Source organism: Phodopus roborovskii, unplaced genomic scaffold (assembly GCF_943737965.1).
Source record: "Phodopus roborovskii unplaced genomic scaffold, PHOROB, whole genome shotgun sequence".
In the NCBI taxonomy this organism is placed as follows: domain Eukaryota; kingdom Metazoa; phylum Chordata; class Mammalia; order Rodentia; family Cricetidae; genus Phodopus; species Phodopus roborovskii.
This window is the reverse complement of record NW_026126469.1, coordinates 19800041-19815050: the sequence shown is the minus strand read 5'-3', so window position 1 is coordinate 19815050 and position 15010 is coordinate 19800041. Positions and strand designations below refer to the sequence as shown.

Genomic DNA, 15010 nt, shown 5'->3' with positions numbered 1-15010 from the left:
TGTGTGTGTGTGTGTGTGTGTGTGTGTGTGTGTGTGTGACTGTGTCTGTGTGCATATGTGTGCATGGTGTGTGTGACTGCATGTGTGAGTCTGTGTGTGAGTATGTATGTGACTGTGTGTGTGGCTGTGTGTGTGTAGCTGTGTGTGACTGTGTGTGTGACTGTGTGTGTGTGTGTGTGTGTGTGTGTGTGGTATTGGCCTCCACACATGTATGGAGGTCAGAGGACAAGTGTGAGGCACACACTATGGGTTCCAGGGATCAAGCTCAGGCCATCAACTTTGAGCAGCAAGTGCTCTTACCTGCTGAACCATCTCACTCACAGCCCAACACTCATTCTATCAAACTACATGCACCCTTCCCAACCAATGAGACAGATCTGTATAAGCATGAGAGTCATTCAGAAGCTGAACAGGCCTAGCTCCCATGCTTGGCCTTCTCACACAGTGCACAGCCTTGTGTTAAAAGGGACTTCAGCCCTGGAAAGGGCAATCGAGTCCTCTCAGAAACCCAATATGGGGCTGGTACTGGGAGGCCCATGTTCATGGTGCTAACCACGCCCTTCAGTGAAAGAGGAACATAATTAGAGGGCAGAATCCACAGACACAACTTGAGTGTTTTATCCAAAAACACTCAGAATTGGAAAGCTCTGCCTGGAACGTCAGAGTCCAACCCTTTCACATAACCCCCTTCTCGTGTAGGTCCCTAAGGGGACCCATGCAAACACTTGGAAGCAAAGATACCACACATGGGCATGGCAGTGCCCTCCAGGCACAAGTGATCAGCTGACGGGAGACACAAGGTGGCACTACTGTGGCCTTATGCTGAGAAGCTCACAGCAAAGTCATACTAGCTAAGAAAAAGACTAGAATGTTCTGAACCAAGTGATGTTTATATCCAGAATGAGTATATCTGGCTCAACAGATGAAAATAACAAAATTAACTGTACTGGCATGTTTTAGAGCAGATGAAGGCAAATTAGAGCCCACGGGCAAAATCCTGCTGAAAATCCTATTGTCTTTTCCTAAAAATTAAACTGAATTAAAATGCATCCCTGATCATCATGTATATATTCTCATGACTGTTCTTACACTACAGTACCAGAAGGGGAAAAGGTAGTCTACAAAGCTGAAAATATTTATCATCCTTACCAAAAAGTTCACTCCCTCTTCGTCCAAAGTATCAAGAGAGGATCCTTCATCACCAAAACTTCATCAACTCCAGCTTCCTCTTCTGTGTTCCACAGGCCATGGTGGGAGCAATGAGCACAAGGGCAGAAGGAGGAATAGCCACTGTTACCCTTAAAGAAAGCTGTCTTCCTTCCTCTGACCTCACCCCAGGCAAAGGCTTCACAGAGCATCCCTGCAAGAAGCTGGGTGGCCATCACTAGAACTTTCATTAGACATGCTTGCAGGTAGAAAAATAATTCTACACCTGCATGGGCCCCTTCCCAGCCCTATTGACACAGAAATGAAAACTCTACACATCATTAGAAAAGGTGTCAGTCCAGTGGGCTTAGCGTGATAGAAAAGAACGAGCAACTACACGCAAAGCAGAAGAAATAACAGAAGAAATCAAGGACTTAAACAGAAGATAACAGGGAAAAAAATCAATAAAACCAACATTGAGTCTGTAAAGGACCAATAGAATTGACAGTTTTGAGCCAGATTAATGAAGACAGAAGAGAAAACACAAGCTACAAATATCTAAATGCATTGAAAGGAGAATAAATGAACACAAACATCTACCCTTATGAAAAATAAACAAATTACTCAGAAGGCACAAATTGCTGAAAACCACTGACTAGTTCTTTATTTGGATTTAAAATTCGTTGAGAACCACCCCACTAAAGTTTAAAAACAATTTTAAGTAACAATTTATAAAGTTGTTAACTTCCAAACTCTTCCAGGAAACAAAGGGAACAAGCCTCAACCCATCACACCCTGCCACTAAAATCAGACAGAGACATCCCAAGAAAGCCAGATTAATACACTCCACAAGCACACACACAGACAGCCCTCAACCAAATGTCAGCAAGCTGAATACAGCACATAAAACTATGAACACATCATGACCAAGTGAAGTTCCTTCCTGAAATATAATCTGGCTTAACACTGACAAATCAACTAATGTGATTAGGCATATCAACAGACAAGAGCTGGAGTCACAAACCATGACTGGACAAAGGGTGATGCAAATCTAACGGGAAGCCTGCTCTTAAATAAAGATCACTGAAATGCAAACCTACCTACTTGTTTATTTATTGTCTCTGGGTGGTTTCTCACAATAATGGCTGAATTGAGTCACTGAATAATTAGGACCTTACAGGCCACAAAGTCTAAAGATTTTACTCTGTGGTTACTATGATCTGTTTTCCTGTCCCCACAGCATTACTGCACCAAAGGTAGAGAGGGTGGGGGTACTTCTCTCATGCCATTCAAGTCTCTGAGACTGGGGACACTAGCTGGGAGTCCTGCACTACAGTTCGGATCTGATACTGTTTACCTATGGTTGCCTCACATCTCACAAATTAGGGGCTCATTCCCCATTCCAGACACCAGTAAAGTCCTGGGCCTGCAGTAGTTCTGACTGGTCAGCTATTAAAAGGGAAAACAAAATATTCTTCCTCCTTTGGTTCATTAATTTGCTACAACAGCTCTAAGAATTCAGGAACATTCTTTACTGACGTTTGCATGTGTATTAAAAAGGATACAATGCAGGAATGGCCAAATAGATTAGAGACACAGGACAGCCGGGAGACTGCATGTTCTCTGGGCATACCACCAATATCCACCAATCCAGAAGTTGTTCAAACCCCATGATTTAGAAGCTTATATGGAGGTTCCATTACTTTACAACAAAATGATTGATTAAGTATCCTTTAGTTTGGTAATTGAACTAACTGGGAGTCTTTTTCTCTTCTCTGATGGTGGCTCGGCTGACCACCTGCTCCCAGCCTGAATCTATGCACAGTGTGGCAATACAGTTGGAACATCTTTTGAATAACTACTAAAGGCACAGCTCTCACCTCCAGCACTCAGGAAATTTGTAGGTTTTAGAAGCTCCGTGCCAGGAACTGGAGATAAAGGCAAAATGCATATTTCTTAAATATCACAATATCACACAGGTCCTTTACAGAAAGCTGTACCAACTCATAGAAAAAAAGAAAAGCAATGTGTGACATTCTCAACAGACCCAAAAAAGTACTTGGGAAAAATTAAATTTATTTATGAATTAAAAAAAGAATCTTAGCAGTACAAGGATAGACTCAAACTTCCTCAACCTTGTAAAGGGCATGTACAAAAGTCCTATAGCCAACGTAATACATAATCATATACGGCTAAGTGCCTGGCCCCTATGATAAAAATAAAGCAGTGAGGCACATCTCCATTTCTCCTGTTTAACATTATAATGCAAAATTAACACATAAACCAAGAGCAATAATGAAAGTCAAACAACTGGATTAGAAGAAATAAAAGTCTTTATCAAAAATGACATTATTCTCTTTGGTGAAAATTTCTAAGAATCTAAAATTAAAGTACTAGCAATAGACTTAAGAAATCTCTCATAGCACAAGATTAATTTAAAAAATCAACTCAAAAAAGAATGTCCAGGGAGACAGTTTAGAGGCAGAAGTAGGTAAGGGCTTAAGCTTGATTTTATACCTCAGATTCCAAGACTATCTATGCAAATTAAACACTTTTGTCAGTTAACTATAACTAGGTCCCATTTACATTAGATCCCTGCGTCCTAGAGGTATGCCTGCAAACTTTAAAATTTAAAATATCTGTTGAAATAAATTATTGTAATTATACATAATAGTAATAATCTGATAATAAGGTTTTACTAAAAATCGTATTAAGTTTGTAGACAACATACACTGAATAAGCCTAGAACTTAACAAAGTACACTCAACATTTATATGCTAGAAAGTATAAAATGCTTAAGAAGAAATCAAGCAATAAACAAATCAATAAGGAGATATTGCTAATGGCTGAACTACACAGACACACACACACACACACACACACACACACACACACACACACACCAGGATATAAATTCTCCTTAATATGAAAACACTATAGATCCAAAGCCCAGCAAACTTGCCAGGTGTGTGAGGGGATGCACGTCTGTAACAGCAGAGCCAGGAGGACTGCTGCACAGTGAACTGCAGGCTGGCCCAGGTTGTGCAGTAAGCACCCTTAGTCAACTTTTCTGTTGCTATGGTAACCACTCTGCCAAAAGCAGCTTAAAGGAGGAAGGGGTAGGCTCTCAGTGTCAGGTGCCAGTGCGCCACTCTGGGGAAGTAAAGGCAGCAGGAAACTGAAGCGGCTGGTTATGTCACAAAATGCATGCCAGCACCTACCCTGCTGTCTCCATTTTATACAGTTCAGGAACCGCTGCCAAAGAAATGATCAAGAAGACCCATCTTCCATATCAATGAACACAATCAAGACCGTCTCTGGGCTAGAGAGACTGCCCATTAGTTAAGAGCACTTACTGCTCCAGAGAGGACTAACTTCAGTTTCCTGAACACAGCTCACAACTCCAGCTCCTGGGGATCCAATGGCTTATGGCTACTCCAGGCACCGAGACACATGTACACACACACACATACACACGCATGCACGCACGCACACACAAGGGGGTGGGACAGAACGACAGACAGAAACATACACAAATACATAAAAATAAAATAAATTCAAGACTAACCTTAATCTAGACAGTGCCTTAGTGCCCAAACACCTGCCTGTTTACATGAGTAAACACCAGATGCTGTCTCAAAAAGATAAAAACAAAGAAACAAAAAACCCAACCAAACAAGCAATCACAACAAAACTTCCCACAGGATTTTAAGGTAGACATCAAAAGAATGGTTCTAAAATTGATATAAACAGCAAAAGCTCTAAATCACTGAACTACTGAGAAGTTAGTAAGGTAAACTAACTTCTTGATTTTAAAAGGCCTGGTAAAGATACACAAGTTTAGATACTGTGTTACTACTAAGATAAACACATGAAGCAATGGGGGATATAGCTACGTCCCCCCCCCCACACACACACATACACTCATGCTCAATTGACTTTCAACAAAGGTACAACAGGAAGGGGCAGGTTTTCACTACATTGAACAACTAGACATTTCCATTCAGAAAAGAACTTCAGCATCTTGAAACAAAAACAAGAGCGGACCCAAAACCAAACCATATCAAACGTAAATGTAAGACCTGCAACCATAAAACATCTTAAGAAGATCCTAAGGAACTCACATCGTGTAAATCCTGGCTTCAGAACCAAGAGCATAAACTATTCATAAGATTAATGGGACTTGATCAAGAATTAAAACCTGCTCTGCAAGACAGGCACTGCTAAGAGGATGTTAAAAGACATCGGTTCTAGGCTAGCCAGGTAAAGCTGAATACTCATAACCTGCCAAGATGGAAAGCCAGCCTCACTTCACTGCAGCTACAGCTCCGAGCTGACAAGAACTCTGCCATACTCTCTCGACCATGATGGACTGTGCCTTTCCAAACCATGAGTCAAAATAAATCCTTCTTTAAGATTGTTTTTTTTTTTTCCAGGTATTTTATCACAAAAGAAAATAACATAAGAATTGGAGACTTAGTTTCCAAAGTCTCTGGGAAATTCTCAGAACATAAACTTTTAGCAATATTATTTATCTATAGAAAAACCAAAGCTATAAGTTGAACCTAAAGAAATGTAGGGAACTATATCAGGCTTTCTTTCGGGACATCAACCAGCTCCCAAATCATGACACGGAGACTTATTATTAGTTATGAATACTTGCGTGGCCTTATCTTATGCTTGTCCCACAGCTCTTACAACTTAAAATTTATCTGTTTCTCTTGATCTATGTTTTTGCCTCGGTGCCTTTTACCTTTCTTTCATTCTGTATGTCCTACTTTCACTGCTTGCTCTGTGGCTGTCTGGCTGTCTGGCTGGCTGTCTGGCCAGCCTGTGTATCTCCCTCTCTTCCTCCCTCAATTCTCTCCTCTCGTCTTTCCCAGCCTATCCTCCTCCTACTTATTCTCTCTGCCTCCAGCCCCACCTATCCCTCCTCTACATTGCTATTTGCAGTTCAGCTTTTTATTGGACCAATCAGGTGCCTTAGGCAGGCAGGGTGAAACAGCAACATATCTTTACATAGTTAAACAAATAGCAGCATAAAAAAATGTAACACATCTTTACCTAGTTAAAGTATTATTCTATACCAGGGAAATTCTGGTAGATTTCAGTATCTCTGGGAGTGTTTCCATACATCCCAAAGATGTAAAGGTGTCAAATACAACTGGGCAAAGAAAATAAAGACAACAGTTTTATCTCACATGAGACATAGATGCGAAAATCCCAGATAAAACACCAGACAATCAAATCCAACAAGACATATAAAATCAAACAACAAAAAATATATATCTTAATAGGTTTCTGTCTTGGAACAAGGATTGGTCAACATTCAAAACTCATAAACAACGATTATAAACAAGCAGCATTTCATCTTGAAATTCTGTGTGACTCTAACAAACACTATTCAGAAGGATCTTTATATCGTATTTGTACTAACGATAAAGAAATGGGTATGTACCTGTATAAACAAAGGAATGCTGTCATCTGGAAGTGTTTGAAATGTGTAAATCAGAGGAAATGCTTGTTTCCTGTGGAACCACAAAATGCTACTGCATAGCTCTTTATCCCTCCCTCCTTTTCTTTTATCTAGTCAGAATTGCTTTACTAATTCTGAAGAATAATTGCTAATGTACAAGTCAAAGAAATGATGACACTATAAAAAACAAAAAAAAACCACTAGGCAGCTGGGCGTTGGTGGCACACCCCTTTAGTCCCAGCACTAGGGAGGCAGAGGCAGAAGGATCTCTGTGAGTTCAAGGCCAGCCTGGTCTACAGAGCTAGTTCTAAGACAGGCTCCAAAGCCACAGAGAAACCCTGTGTGTGGGGGGGGGACCACTAGGATTGAGCCCCAACTTTGGCTCAGAATCATCCAGGGAGCTTTGTGAAAACAAAACAAATAAGAGAGTCCCTGAACCTACTGAGCTGCTGGACTAGGAGGGAAATGTTAATCAGCCCTGGAACCCTGCTGTGAGGAAATAGCCATCCACCACACCCTTTCCTGGAAAGTTTTTTTTTTTTTTTTTTTTTTTTTTTTTTTTATGACAGTGCACACCTTTAATCCCAGCACTCAGGAGACAGAGGCAGGAGAGTCTGAGTTTGAGGCCAGCCTAGTCTACAAAGAGAGTTCCAGGAAACCCAGGGCTGTTACACAGAGAAACCCTTCCTGAAAAAACCAAATAAATAAATAAATAAATAAATAAATTTTTACCATAAAAAGTAAAATAAAAGATTAAAGCATTCCACAATAATACATGATTTGCCACCTTTAAAAGAATTTCGCAAGAACGAATTGCTACAGATGTTGACGCTGAGGTCAAAGACAGCCTCCATTGGGGTCAAGAATTAAAAATTCAACTCATTTCTTGAACAAACAGACAGGAGAGAAGAATTTAACAGGTCAAGAGACTCGTGGAGAATGTTCCAGAAGAGAAAGAGCTAGAGATACTTGGAAGTATTCAGTAGGTAAAGGCTGCTGTGGGACAGAGCCGAGAGTGTGTGGACTTGTAGTGAGGGTGGGGGTGGAGGTGTGAGGGGGGTATCTGAATTTCTAGGTGAGATTATTCCTAGAGAACAGAACTAGCAGAGATTTCTGAATGAAGGTGATGGGGGATGCCCTTCTGTATGCTGTGAATTTTTGTTTCTCTTATTGGTTGATAAATAAAGCTATTACGGCCAATGGACATGCAGGATTTAGCCAGGCAGGCAATCCAAATAGGTATAGAGAAAGGTAGTAGATGGAGTCAGGAAGATGCCATCTAGCTAACGGATAGGTAGGACTCCTGGGCATTCTCCGGTAAGCCAAGACCACATGGAGATACACAGATTAATAGGAATGGGTTAATAATTAAGAGAGCTCTAACCAATAAGAAGCCCGAGCCATCGGCCAAACATTTTATAATCAATATAAGCTTCTGTGTGTTCATTTGGGACTAAACAGCTGCCGGACTGGGTGGGACAGAAACTTCCCTTAACACGAAGGTGGGGTGGCATGGTCAGTCTGTGCTCTAAGATTAACAAAGAAGGGGCTGCAGAGAAGGCTCAGACACTAATAGTACTGGCTACTCTCCAGAGGACCTGATTTCAATCCCAGCACTCACATAGTGGCTAACATCTGTTAACTCCATTCTGCGAATCTGATGCCCTCTTCTGGCCTCCATGGGCATTGCATGAATGTGATATATAGACACACATGCAAACAAAACACCCATACCCATAAAAGTAAGTAACAATTTTAAATAAATAAAGAGGATGACTCTTAAGGACTCCACCGAGCCAACTGGAATAGATAAGGGAGTCAGTGTGCACCCATTGCTCTGTTTTAGAAAAGGAAATTGACCCTCCCACCCCGTCACCACCCACTGTCAGCACGAATGGGGTAAATAGTGTGGTGCTTCAGCTCTAACACTGTCTCTTACACCTCCTCAGTCATGCAAAGGTCAGGCGGGTATGTCTCCATTAGTCCAATGCCCTGCAATTCTAGAACAAAGAGACAAGCAACAACAAGCGAAGCCCAAGACGAAAGCACAGAGCCCCAGAAAGCCAGACGTCTTCTAAGGCGTTGGGCCTTTACTGTAGTCAGAGATTAGCTGCCTCTTGTTATTTTTGATTCAGCATAAAATTGAATTCATTCCTGGAATATTCTAGGCAGAAAGAAAACAAGCCCAGAAATGAAAATCATTCACAAAATAAGTCTCAGGAGAAGCAGACAGACAGACATGCATGGCTGGGAGAACACCACAGGGTCAAAGGTGTCACACCAGGTTCCAGCTGAGAAGGGTCTGAGAACCTTCAGACACGGAGCCAAGTGTCCCTGCCCCCTCTCCTGGCACACAGACACACTATTCCTTATGTTTGAGACCTTCCCTACCCCTGAATTTACACTTTGAAATGCTGTATTGTCCCTGTTTTCTGTTGACTTCATCCATGTCAACTGTTTCCTCACACAGACCCAAGTCTCAGAGGCACAAGGCCCTTTGCTTTATTATCATCCACACAACTAGGTGAAGAATAGGTATCTACTGTGTGTGTGAGTGAACATGTGTGTGAGCACACATGCGTATATGTGCACGTGGAAGCCAGAAGTCAACCCTAGGTGTCTTTTCTCAGGAGCTAGCCTCCTTGTATTTTGAGATATGTTCTTTCACATGTCTGAAGATGTCCTAGTAGGTGGCTGGCTACTAAGCTGGCTGGCCATGAGCCCTAGAGATCTCTGGGTCTTTGCCTTCCCAGTGCTGAGATTATGAGCCGTGCCTCTATGGCTGCCTTTTAACATTTAACATGGCTTCTGGGAATGAAACGCAGGCTTTCATACTAGGAACACAAACACTCTGAGGTTAAGGACTGTGCCCAAGAACACCGAGCCAGTAAGCAAACAAGACAGGACAGATCTGAATGTGCGCTTAAACTTTATAATCCACCTGCCACCCTGCTGCCACCTCCTGCCAGCTTGCTGAAGAACTACCTGCATTTTAAGAAAAAAAAAATTACCGATGTCCCCTGAGGATTATGGGAAGTGATTTATAAGGTCCTGGATTAACAAATTAACATTAGGTCTGAGGGCTCAGAGCCAGGGGGGAAATCAAGCCTCAGATCTGAAAGAAAGGGAAATCCTCTCCCCATCCCCTTTCCTTTGTCCTTGGGGCTTTGGGTCTCCAGAGGGCTCTGCACTCAGGACCCAGGAGGGAGGAGCAGAGCTGGGGTGGGCAGAAAGGGAGGGTACAGAAGCACCAGGAGTGGGGGATGGGACAACTCTGGGGAGTCTGAGAAGCTGAATCTACACAAAAATTCCCACAGCTCTCTAGTGGGTTTCCTATTGTGAGCATCCACCTCAGAACCCAGGGACAGTGAACAGGAAGAAGATCCCAGAGAGCATACTAAAGTCAGGGTTCCCTGGTCCCTGAGCTTCAAGGGACAGTTCCTGCTGACCCTGCCTGTGCCCCAGCCCGGCTAGGCTGGCACAGTGCACAAGTGTACATCCCTGGCATCTGTGGTGCAGGTACCAAGGTGGAGGGGGCAACCCACTGCCTGTGGTGACAAAGTGAGGTCCCACAGTCCCGAGCATGCAAGAACTGCACTTTAAACCTGATAGCTTTACCTGCAGGAAAAGTTGGCAGCCAAAATTCAAGAAAGAACAATGGGAAGGCAAGCAAAACAGGACAAGTGGGGAGAAGTGACTGACGAGCAGGCGGCTGCCTGGCCCCTCACTACCCCTGTGGGACGGAGGCTGAGAGAGCAAAGGAAAAGGAAGAAGGCACATGGCACCAGGGCTCACCGCAGTGGCAATGCCCTGTCCACACTCTGGATGACTGCTTGATGACACCTTGGTTCTGAGCCCCATGACATCCAATAGACTGTACTGGAACCCATGTATATGGGTATGTGGGAGCATTCACAGGGAGGAAAGGGAAAGGGCAAATGCTGTCATTATAACCTCAAAAACATTTAATTGCTCTACAGTGAGTGTGGGCAAGATCAATGTCCTCTGTTGGAAAAGTCACTTGATGCAGGGTATTCTCTAAGTTTCACTAGCTTTGCAGAAAGGGCAGAATGGAAGGTTTTTGTTGTTTGTTTTGTTTACCTGTTGTTGTTGTTAGCAAGGTCTCTATATATAGTCTGGCTGTCCTTGAACTACTACGTAGACCAGGCTGGCCTCAAACTCACAGGGATCCTCCTGCTTCTGCCTCCTAAGTGCTATTATGCCTGTGCAACAGGAGGCTGGTTTATTTTATTTTATTTTTTTGATTTCTGATTTTTCTTTTTTCGAGACAGGGCTTCTCTGTGTAGCCCTGGCTGCCCTGGAACTCACACTTTAAGCTAGACTGGACTTGAACTCAAAGATCTGCCTGCCTCTGCCTCACAAGTGCTGGGATTAAAGTTGTGTGCCACCACCACTCCATGAGGAGGCTTTTAAGAATAAGTAATATTTTGTGCATATTGCAAAACATTTTTCTTAGGAGAGGAAATGAGACCTTCGCATTGAGAGGGATGTTTTGTTCTCAAATCTCCACTGTGTGAATCTCTTTAACAAAGAAACAACAAACCAACTAGATGCATTTCACAGAAAAAAATGGTACTAAATGAAGTTGTGTAGTAATGCATCTTATACTTTGAAGGAAAAATCAAGGTGTAGAGTGAGGGTAAGTCCATGGTGCTTATAGAGTGAGTCCATGGTGCTCCCAGAGAACACACTGACGAGAGACCTTACCAGTCAGAACCAACACTGTCCCTCCACTGAGCACCTTGCAGGGGCCTTTGTCCACTGGCACACCCAGAGCCAGACATGTCTTCCTTGAAGACTCCTCCCTGCTCTATAGTGACTGCAGCTATCTGTCTACTGTGTTCCACGAAGACCTACCAAATCTTACCAGTTAGGTCAGGAATACCCCTAAGCCCTGATTTCATAAATGGTCTCTGAGATCTACCCCTAGGGAAACAGTCTCCTGATGAAGGGGTCAATAAATCTCACACACACAAACCAATTATAGTGTCCCCAACACTCCCATCTCTTTCATATGTTTACACATGAGCATGCACGCACACACATACACAAACAACAAGAAGCAGTAGCTAGCACAAATGCATCACAGTAGGATGGTTCTCCAAGTTCATGCCCAGTGGTGGATGATCCCTTTATCAGAACCTGGGGCTGATCTGCCCATCTCGGTACAAAGACTCCTGAGCATATCCCCAGAATACAATCAGTCCCCACTCAGAACCAAATATCCAGGAAGGTTCCTTCTAGCCCTGGCTCAGTCCCTTGGACCCTGAGGGTGGGACCTTAGGAGAAGCTCACTCTAGATGAAGACTAGACCATTTGAGTAGCTTAGGGCACAGAAGTGAAGGCATTGCTCTCTACAGTTCTTTCTGGGGCAGAGTAGAGAAGTAGGCTAAGACATAGGAAGACAGTTGTGAAGGAGGTCAAGAATGTGACAGACAAGAAAAGCATAGTTGATGTGGAAGAAAGGGAAGGAGAGAGAAACAAAACAACTCTAACACCCTGAAGGCCTTTTAGGAACACAGACTACAGCAACACCACACTTCCCCCAGAGACCGGTGTGTGGACACCTAAAGCTCAGGAGCAGAGTTGTGCGGGACAGGGAAGGCACAACCTCACAGGGAGGGTGGAGCAGCTCTCAAGCCAGCTCTGGAGGGCTGAGGTAGAAGGGGTGCCAGGACAAGTGGAAATTCATCCACCCCATTCTCTGCACTTGAGCGGAGGAATGGTGAGCCGGCTCCCTAAGCCCTAGACCATGTCCACTGGCCCGGTGCAACTCCACCCCCATCCAATTCCCTGAAACCACAATATCTAATGATTCCCTTCAGACCCCAAAGGAGCGGAGTCTTTCTCTTCATAATTCAGCAAATATTCCCACCTCAATTTTACTTAAAAACAAACAAAACAAAAACAAAATTTCAAACACTCTCCCCAACAGCATCTTTCTTTCCATCTGCCATGCCAATCTTGGAAACTCAGTCCTTTGGGTTTTGAAGGGTTTCAGATCCCTAACATCCAGAGAGGGGCATGATCTAAGGCACCCCTGGGGATCAGTTGACTCCAAACTTCCCAACAGCGGTCATCTCTAACAAAGTCCCTCAGGAAGGCACCCCGGCCAACGTGAGGTACGCGAAGCGCGGCGGGCTCGATGCGGTGCGAGAGAGCAAACCGAGTCCCAACCCGCGAGACCCATCCACGTCCGAGCATCACACTCGTGGGCGTGGGGACCAGGATGTCATCAAGCTGTCTGCAAAGGCCGGGGCGGGGTGGAGGAGGCAGGGGGAGCCATCCTTTCGGGGCTCGCGCCCCCTCACACCCCAACTCTCGCTGCTCCCACCGGGAGCCTGGTGACGGCGGCAGGACAAAAGCGCGGGCAGGCTCACTCACCCGCGCTGCGACGACCGGTGCGAGCCGGCTCGGGCGCTCGAGGGCGGCCGTGCGGCCGCTGGCGTCGCGTTCCGCGCCCGGTCGGACCGGCGCCTCAGGAGCTGGACGGGCAGCGAGCGCCGAGGTGACGACTCTCCCTGTGCGGCGACAGCGAGCGGCGGGCAGGAGCAAACCAAGCCTGAGGACGGCAGCGCGGCTCTCCCGACCGCGAAAGCTCCGCACCAGCAACTTCCACGCGCTTATTTGCATGTCATTTGCATGGGGCTCCAGGAATGGACCTGACACCCTGCCGCCACGCCCACTTCCACTGTTCCTGGGACACCGGCGTCAGACCCGGTCCAGACGGCGGCTGCCCGGCACCGCCCCAAGTTCTTCCCAGAGCGCCACTTAGCAGCGGTGTCCCTGGCTTTTTAATTTTACTTTTGCATCTCATGGAAGAACTCTCAATACAGGACGAAAGAGTATCACACACTGGAAAATTAATTTTCTGTCAGACACACACAGAGACGTTTTCTACGAAGTATCCTGACTAAACTTTCTTTCAAAATTACATTCCATGCAATTTCCTTTAATTAATGACGAAAAATTACATAGAAAGGATAGCATAGCACTTTAAAATGTGAATTCTGGAGTTGACTCTGCTCCCTTCTAGCTACAAACCTTTGAACAAGTTACTTAACATTTACTAATTAGATTTCCTCACCACAGGTAATTCCAACAGTGGCGACCATTCAGTTGCTAGTAGATCTGAAATGTGCAATTTTGAACTGCAATCACTTATTGAGAGGCATCCAGACCCACCGGAGAGCAAAAGGAGCAGAGATGGAAGAGGCCATAGAAAGGGGAGGACACTGAGCCCAGGATATCCCCCCCAATCCCTCAGGCTAATCAGACTCCATCCTGGAAAGTTTCTGGACCTGCTTTCTCCGAAGAAAAAACCATGGTGTTCTTTGAAGCATCCTCTTGGTGGGTTCTGTCATGAGAAAGTCCTAAATGGGGTGAACTGAGTTTTAGATCTGTTTCTGATAGAGCTGACCGACCCTGTGGACTGATGAGGTCCTGGCTGACTGTGGTCTTCGATTTTCTAGTTTGTATAATGATGATGTCAGTGGACTGATGAGCTGAAGTTTCATAGCTGGGAGGTTTTCTTTTGGATGGTTTTCCAGGCATCTCTCCATTCTGAACATTTAGTCCACGGTTCTCTGTCATATTCCCTTTATGGTGTGTGAAGATTCTCAGTTTGGTAGTTTAAAAGTCCTTTTTAAAAAGCTTGTTTGGGCCTGGTGGTGGTGGTGTTCATCTTTAATCCCAGCACTCAAAAGGTAGAGACAGGCAGATCTCTGTGGGTTTGAGGCCAGTCTGGTCTATGGAGCCAGTTTCTGGACAGCCAGGGCTACACAGAGGAACCCTGCATTGCAAAATAAAACAAACAAACAAACAAACAGAAGTTGGCTTGGGGGCTTGCCTTTTCATTTTACTTGAACTTCATAGGAAATGTTTCCTGATCCCTTCATCTAAACTTGTTTAGTTTTAGTTTGATTTGGTTCTTTTGCTTGTAGAAAACACCAAAGACAAACACACAGACTGGGTTATTATGAAGGGAACATCCTGTAGTCATGACTTAGATCAAGAAATACAGCTCTGTAGAGCTGTGAGGGCATACACCTTTCTTATCCTGGCCCCTGGATGGCTGAGATAGAACCCAGGGCTGCATATTGAGACAGAGATCCTATGGCTCTGGAAATGCCACATCTGGAGTTGCCTGATGTGGCTGCTGGGGACCAAACTCCTGTCCCCTGCAAAGGCAGCATGCACTCTTAACCACTGAGCCATCTCTCTAGCCCTTGCTTGTCTTTTAACCAGTTGTATCTTCCAAGGGTGCACCTTGCTGGTGTCTTTAACTTGATGTGTCTCTGGAGTCTTTTCCTTACAATTAATCTGTTGAAGAACTTGAGGCCCCTAGGGTTCCCCAGTGTGGGAACA

General features: G+C 44.5%; 1 protein-coding gene across 1 annotated transcript in view; it reads right to left on the bottom strand.

The window, feature by feature from the left end:
• Mylk (myosin light chain kinase) overlaps positions 1–13185 on the bottom strand; it is a 243736-nt gene extending 230551 nt beyond the window's left edge. Inside the window, exon 1 of the mRNA XM_051191396.1 lies at positions 13028–13185. The gene's annotated coding sequence lies outside the window, so the exon portion shown is untranslated. The remainder of the gene's footprint in view (positions 1–13027) is intronic.
• Positions 13186–15010: the final 1825 nt, after the last annotated feature.